This window comes from Pteropus alecto, unplaced genomic scaffold (genome assembly GCF_000325575.1).
Source record: "Pteropus alecto unplaced genomic scaffold, ASM32557v1 scaffold185, whole genome shotgun sequence".
Classification (NCBI taxonomy): Eukaryota; Metazoa; Chordata; class Mammalia; order Chiroptera; family Pteropodidae; genus Pteropus; species Pteropus alecto.
The window spans coordinates 8,534,114-8,542,164 of record NW_006438088.1 but is presented as its reverse complement, the minus strand read 5'-3'; the positions used below and the strand labels follow the sequence as shown (position 1 = coordinate 8,542,164).

The window sequence follows — 8,051 nt, the reverse complement described above, 5'->3', positions numbered from 1 at the left end:
TGTTTTCTTGAAAATGCCCCTGCATTGTGGTCATGCTAGCTTACCCTTCCTGTGGAATATATGGTTATTGTCATTGCTCGTGGTCCTCCAGAATGACCTTGATTGTTGAACAGAAATGACAGCTAAGTAAAAGGTACCATTTCAATACATCTGTAGGATTTTTGGCCTGATCATACACATCAAATGTTGTTGGAAAATGTATTTATCACTTTTTGAGAGAAAGTATGTGAGTAGTTCCAGCTTGGGATAGATCTGATTATTCTGGGTATTCTGCCTGCTTATATATGTTAAAACAAAGCAAAAATCCAGTGACATTTTGACTTATGCTAAGGTTTTAGAATAGTTGTTTTAGAGAAAGGAAGACCATCTTTGGGAACTATATCACAATCACATCTTTTTTTCTATCCTCAATTTATGTGAATGTAATCTCCTACATTCCAGTTACCATCTACCTTTTGGGGATGGCATCTCTTCCTCCCCTTCCCTTTGTCCTCCCTTGAGAATCACCATGATTGGGAGCCCCTTACACTGACTGTGGAATGATGTGTCTTATCTGGTGAGTGAACAGTGAAATTCGACAGAAAAGAGTGGAAATCTCTGCCCTAAACAGCACCTTGGTCAGGGTGACACGGCTGAAACCAACGAGTTGGCTTTTAATAATGCCATCTGTCAGTTTCTTCTCTAGAGGAATGTATGTAGGGGAATGTTTAAGAATAGTTGGTATCATATAATGGTTGATTTCTTCCTGGAAATGCACTGACGGATTTTTGTCTTGGACAAGGGACTTCCCTTCTCTGGATTTCAGTTTTTCCACTGAGAAAAGATTGACTTCAGTCATGAACTTTCCTTAATGTCCCAGGCATCACTCTAACCCTGTTGGTGGGTAGTTTCATGTAGTGAGTCGTGAAGGGCTTGGACTCTGAAGCCAGACTGTCCGGGTTTGGATTCTTGTTCATTTCCTAGCAGGATGTCCTTGCACAGATTCCTTAACCACTCTACCTTGGTTTCCTCATCTGTAAAATGGGGATAATAGTAACAGCTTCCCAGTAGGATTGTTGTGAGGATTAAATAAAGTGATGTTTGTAAAGACCTCAGCACAGTATCTGGCATAAAGCAAGGATTTTCGAAGTGTTATATTTTACTACCACTTCTACCGCTACCACCTGCTGCCGCTGAGTCAGAATCTCAGTGGGTGGGTCTAGGAATATTCTTATCCACAGTAAACATTGAGAATCTCCAAGCTAGCTGATCTTGAAGATCTCATTTGTCTTTTACTCTCTTTGATTCTGGAATAAACAGTTTTGCCCTATCCTTTGACGTACGTTTGGCAGCTGTTCCTTCACAGGAGCTGAAGAGGAACCACACCTAAACTCATTTTACTTCACTCCGTCTGGGCCACTGTGGAGAGAAAGGCAAGGCCAGGTGCCATGGTAATCGCTTTTGTGACTCCTAAGTCTAGTCTGTTGAGTCCTTCCACTATTAGGCCCCCAAATCCTGGAGGGTGAGCTGTGGTGTCCTAAGAGACACAACTCAGAGATTTCGTATGATTCCGGAAATTCTCCCAGTAATACAGGTTTTTGTGGAATAGAGGAATTTTTATTAAAAATTAAAGTGAGAAAGTACCTGTTTTCATAGGAGCTCTGGAGAAGCAGGATGTTTAATGATTATGTCAACTGTAACTGTAACACCTGTTTTGAAAATTTATGCTTGCTTTAAAAACTTCCAGCCTAGCAGTGCCTTCTGCTAGCCTTGCTGAGGACAGGAATTGACACATGTTAACTCTACTGGAAATCCTGGCAAGCCTGTCTTAATGGACTGTCTAATGATACCATTAATAGACCATGGTACCTGTAGTTAATGTCTGGGAAGAAAATCAGATATTGTCAGAAAAAAGAAAAACAGTAATCTGCCATGCTTTACGATTAGGTTTCTAAAATACTTAAAAAGATAAGGGTTCCTGTGCTAAATGCTATTATTTTAAACTATTTAAACATTGGAATTGGGGAAAATATTTCAATTTGCAACAAACCCAGCCTTAAGCTAATGTTTTATAGAATACTTTTATTTTTAGCAAAGTGCTAGAAAATTAATGATGAGATAACTGTATTTTAAAGTGATATTATTATTAGCATCAGATGAAAGTTTGGAGATGGTAGTCTGACTGTAGGGCCCACAGGTGAGGGCTCCATGTTCATTTCCAATTTCTGAGATTTAGATTACTTGTTTGAGTATAAAGATATAACTATGTATTTTTCCAAATTATAGCATTTGTGGCTCAGAAATAAGTTTTATACCCTTATCCTATGCATGAGGAATTTCTTTATTAACTTCGGTCATTTCAGAAGTGTGCCGCCTTTCATCTTATACTTCTGCAATACTTGTAATGATCCAAAGAAAAACACTTAAATAAGTCCTTGTTTTGCTAATGTCATTACCCCATTAAAAAGTTGTTACCACTTGTACTCCCAAAAATTAATTTTAAAAAGAGATCAAGAAAGAATTGGATGAGTCCTCAGAGGAACTGGATTGGCATTACATATTGAAGGGTATATTAATTTATTCTTGGTGCTTCTACTAACTCATTCTCATAAATTATCTAAACTACATATTTCCTATAAAAATCCTTCACTCATTTTATATAAATATTTTGTAGGCAAAGTAATTCTTCCTTATCCATGGTTTCACTTTCCATGGTTTTCCTTATTTATGATTTCAGACCACAATCAAGTGTGGTCTGAAAATATTAAATGGAAAATTCCAGAAATAAACAATTCGTAAGTTTTAAATTGTATGCCAATCTGAACAGCATGATGAAGTATCTCACTGTCCTGCTCTGTCCCACCCTGGTTCCTCCCTTTGTCTAGCATCTCCACACTGCATACACTCGCTCCCCAACCATTAGTCACTTAGTAGCCATCTGGGTTACTGGATTGACCATTGAGGTGTCAGTGTTTGTGTTTGAGTAACCCTTATTTTCCTTGATAATGGCCCCAAAGCGCAAAAGTAGTGATTCTGGCAATACAGAGAAGCCATAAAGTGTATCCTTTAAATGAAAAGATAAAAACATAGCATATATAGGATTTGATACTATCAGTAGTTTCAGGCATCCACTGGGGGTGTTGGAACTAATCCCCTGCATATAAGAGTGACTACTGTATAGACAATCTTTAAAAATGAGATATTGTAGGCATTTTCAAATGTCGATCTGAGTATGCCAATCAGGAGAGATAAAGCCACAGCATGCAGTTTTTATTTATGTCTGTTCAACCACAACACAGTACATTTTTTATAACATCTTAGGTGCTATTTTTAGAAAATAGGTTGTGCATTTTACTCACATATTGCTATCTGCTAGTGTTTAGAAACAAGAAAAATTGAACCATGTCACACTCTTAAGAGTATATAACAATTGTATTAAATTCCCGGAGAGAAAATAATATGGTTTCTTCTTTTAGAGAGTTCCTAAGAAAGGCCCTAGACTTTCAATTGGTGGGTTAAAAAAAGTCAAAGATGCTTGATTTTGACAAATTCACTGGGAATGAGGTTCTATCACTAAGTCTAGGAACTGTTCTACATGGTTTTACTGTCTTAACAGGAGGGGGAGAGAAGGCAACTTTGGTTTGATATTAAAATGGCCATGGAATCCAAATAAAAATGTGATAGCTAGACCAAATAAAGTGTCAGAAATGTAGAGAATCACAAAGTAGGTTCCTCTGAAGATAGATTATCTTTGAAATGAATTAGTTGATGGCAGGGAGCCCTTTAATAGATTAAACACTTGTCTGCTTTGGTAACATTTTCACATGGCGTACGCCACTTCCGTAGAATCCATGCAGACTTAATAGGAGCCAGGTGCATAACTAACGACTTCTCTGACTAGAGTAATTAGGACTTTCTCTCTCTTCTTTCTGATGGATAACTTCTAGTCAGGTTATTAACTGATACAGCCAGCTAAGTCTTCAAACACTGCAGGGAATTACAGCTTGCCTTCAGAGATGAGAGCGTATTGTCTGGGGAGGGTGGATTGGCTTTGTAGATAAGGAAGGCTATGATACTGGGTACTGAGAAAGCATTTGATCAAGGCTGTGTTATCGGACATCTTATTTTATGTGCATCTTTAGGTGATAGAAATGAATATTGGTGGAGGGCTCTACAGTTTTCAAAGGAGAAATGACAGGCTGATTATTTAACATTTATTATGTATCAGACACTCTGGTAAGTACTTGACATTCATACTCAGATCACACACCTTGAGAAATGGCAGGACTTGTATTTGAACTGTGATTCAGCCTGGGGCCTAACCATTACTCTTAAACAGTGGGTTACGCTGCCTTCTAAGTCCATCCTGAAAGACATGTAGGTAGGTGTCCTTACTGTCCCCATTTTAAAGATGATCGAACAGAAAAGTTAAATCACAGGCTTTCAAGGGGCAAAGCTACGAGTGGCTCAGAGTCCTGTGAGTTTCCCATACCTTCACACAGCAATGTATTTTCTCGCTAGTTCCATGAGCTAGATAGATTCAAATATGAAGAGTCAAAGTTACTTTTTCATAAAATTGGCTAATGGCTCTGATGTACGTATATGTGTGTGTGAAAGAGAGATTGATCGATTGTAATTGGGGGGAAAGAAAAGAGAATGTCATTTCCTGTTGAAGTATTTTTGTATTTTATAACAAATGCCAACCAGATACCTACAGAAAATACAAAAGTGAGTGACTTGGTAGACCGAACCTTAGTTTTGCTGTTCATACTGGGCATTTGATCTTCAGAGTGCTTTATGGAAGGAATGATCATTATTGAAGTTTGAGGGTGAAATGGCTAAACTGTCTTGACTTCTCGTAACAAGGAGAAGTCCCTTCCTAGTCTAAAGCTACTGAGCCATGTTAGAAGATTTGGAGCAATCTCTATTATTCAGGAAAAATCCAGTGTTTGATGAAAAGTGTTTAACTTCAAATGTACCATTGCTGGAAGTTGATCTGTCATGCTTACAAACATTATTAATGCAGTAAATGCAGGGAAGTGTCTAAAATATGTGCTAAGTAAATGGTTTTTAAAGAGCCTTCCCTCTTCCTGCTGCTGATTGAAGGATGATAATCTTTTTCTACTTTGTACACATTGATAAAATTCTTACTAAGTTTTTCTCCCATGCTTCTTTACCCTTCTGTGTGACTTCATTAGACAGACAATAAAAATTGTAAGTAGCAAACATTGAAAACTTAGAAGCGTGATTTTCCTTTAAATAGTTTATGCATTAATTTTTGAGATGAAGATATTTTCACATTATCTATTAATTTCTTAAGAACCACGGCTTTCATATGCCATACCACTTGAATATATTTGAGAACTCTGCTAAATGTTTTAAAACATGATTTTTGTTAAGCAAGTGCAAAGGCAGAGGCCTCCAGTATTTACTGTGGATGTTTTAGAGTTTCTAGTAGAGTGGGAAGACCCTCCAATTTTTTCAATTATTTATTCCACAAATATGTGATTGTTTCCTGTATGCCAGGCACTGTGCTAGACACAGAAGATCCTGTGATGAAGAAAACCAAACTAAAACAAAAACAGGATGTTTGTCTGTTTGGAGACTAGTGATGGAGATAGAAATCAATGAAATACATCAGTACACGTAAACTGTGATAAAGACAATGAAAGAAAAATCTAGGAAACTAAAAGTGTATTATAATAGAGCCTGATGAAAGGGAGGACAGAGAAGGCTGTTCTTAAGAAATAACATTTTAAGCAAATAAGATCTAAAGCATAAGAAAGAATCAGGCAAGAAGGATAGGGTTGGAAAAAGGGAAGAAAGGATTGCTATTTAGTTAGGATTCATTACAACTGAATTAAGACAAACTTAGGTCAGCACTGGCTAAACCACATTATTAGAAACTCTTTTTTCTTCGATTTTGTTTCTCCACTTTGTTGTCCACTATGGCGCCCCATCCTAAGTCAACACGTCTGTATTTCATCCAATTGGAAGGAGGAAGGGGAGGGAGGACACTTCTGCTTACACCTTATTGGCCAGTACTTGGACATATGGGAATTCAATCGCAAGTAATGTTGGAAAGTGTAGTCTTTATTTTGGGCTGTCATGTGCCCATAGTTCTAGTCTTGAAAAAGAAGGGGATAGTGTTGAGAGATAACTGGCAGTCTGCCACAATCACTTATCATATGAGAATCATAGTCTAGTATATTTTCCACCAGCTAGAGGCAGCTGGCTCATGGCACATCGTTCCCTCTGCCATGTCCTGCTCTTTTTTTTTTCGGTACTTTTCTCAGAGGAAAGAGATAACAATACATTCACAGGGGTGTGAGGTTAGTTGAGACCCACCAGACTACTTGCAATGGCTAATTTAGGGAAACTGTATGTTATATTCTCTCCAACTAGTTAGTCCTAAACTCTCGATTCAGGCATGACTACAAAATTTCACTAGATAGTAAGTGAAAACTAATTACACATTATTAGTATTGTTTTCATCCCTTTGGTGCCTGGCAGAGCATCTGGCACATGGCTTACTAATTGCTTGTTAATTTAATTACTGACTAATGGAAAGAAGGAAACACATGTGGTAGTTTTCAGTGTACCACAAGATCAACGACAGACAAAAGAAACTCAAGTCGTGATTATAGATCAAAATCTATGTGAGTTCAGAATTGAGAAAGACCAGTGTGGATTTGTACTTTAGAATTGAAGTAACCTCATACATCATCAGATCCTTCTTTTTATAGGAAAATTGAAGTTGGAGTGATTCAGTTTCTTGGCTGGGCTTGCACACTTGTCGGTAGCAGATTGCTTTTTTAACTTTTTATATTTTTCTGGAAAGGCTTTGTGGCAAAACTAAGAGTTGTTCTGGTCTTCAGATGTTTAGTTTGGGGTAGGTGGAGAAGAAAACTTTCCAAACTTGTGTTTGAGTTAACTGCATGGTCAGTGTGAATAATGATGTCTTCTGAAAAATAATGAAACATAATGAGAGAATAGAAATGTCTTACAGTAGACAGGAATTCATTGAGAAACCTGTAAGTGGACAAGTGCATCTATAAGAGTAGGAGAATGATATGTTATAACCATCCTGTGAAACGGTCATTAGAACCTATCATTCTAAAATTTCATTTTACCTTCTTTGCAGAATATCTGGTAGCAGCGTGGTGAGAGCACAGCTTCTGGAGCTGGAATGCTTTGTGACCTTAGGAAAGTCACTTAATTTATCTATGCCTCAATTTTCTGATATGTAGAATGTGATGATAATGGTGCATATTTTATCTCCTAGAGTCGTAGTGAGTCTTAAATAAGTTAGTATAAAAGAAGTGCTGACAACGATGTATGGCACAGGGCTGATATTAGCTTTCATTTTTGTTACAATTATTAGAAAAGAATATGTGTAGTATAATAATAAAATGAATACTTTTGAACTCAAATTAAGAACCAGAACATTAGAAATACCATTGCTTTATGAGTTTCTTCATTTTTCTCTTCCTCTATACCCCACCCCCATACAGCCTATAACAGTCATTTTCTTCTGTTGTAACAGAAAACTGTGCATTTCGTCATATATATTTCTAATATCTAAAAAAGGACCTCATCATATTTACTACTGTTGAATTATAGCTTAAGAGAATTTTATAAATTATATATGTTGTATTTTATATATACATACATATAACGGTGTATACATATGTGTATATATCTATATCTGTATCTATCTATATCTAGATCTAGATATATCTCAGTTATCCACCCAGGTATATTCAGGGTCCTAACCATTACTGCGATTCCATAGTCTACAGAAAACATCCCCATTGTTTATCTATGCCATTAAGTTTTTGTTCCATCCTGCTAGGCAGAATTCATATAATTTGGTTGTTCTAGAAGAGCTTTGTAATTAAATATTTTAATATATACAGAATCAAATTGGCTTTAACCTTTTAAAAACTTATTTTGCGGGGACCGATTGGTTATATCTATGAGCATTGACTATAAAATTATCAAAAGCCTCATGTTTATATGAGTAGCAACTATCTGAGATGAAGCCATCATTCTGGGGAAAGTCTGAGAGG

General features: G+C 36.8%; 1 protein-coding gene across 1 annotated transcript in view; it reads left to right on the top strand.

Annotated features, from left to right (window-relative positions):
* ARFGEF3 (ARFGEF family member 3) overlaps positions 1-8,051 on the top strand; it is a 149,087-nt gene that overhangs the window by 38,878 nt on the left and 102,158 nt on the right. The gene's annotated exons all lie outside the window — the stretch shown is intronic.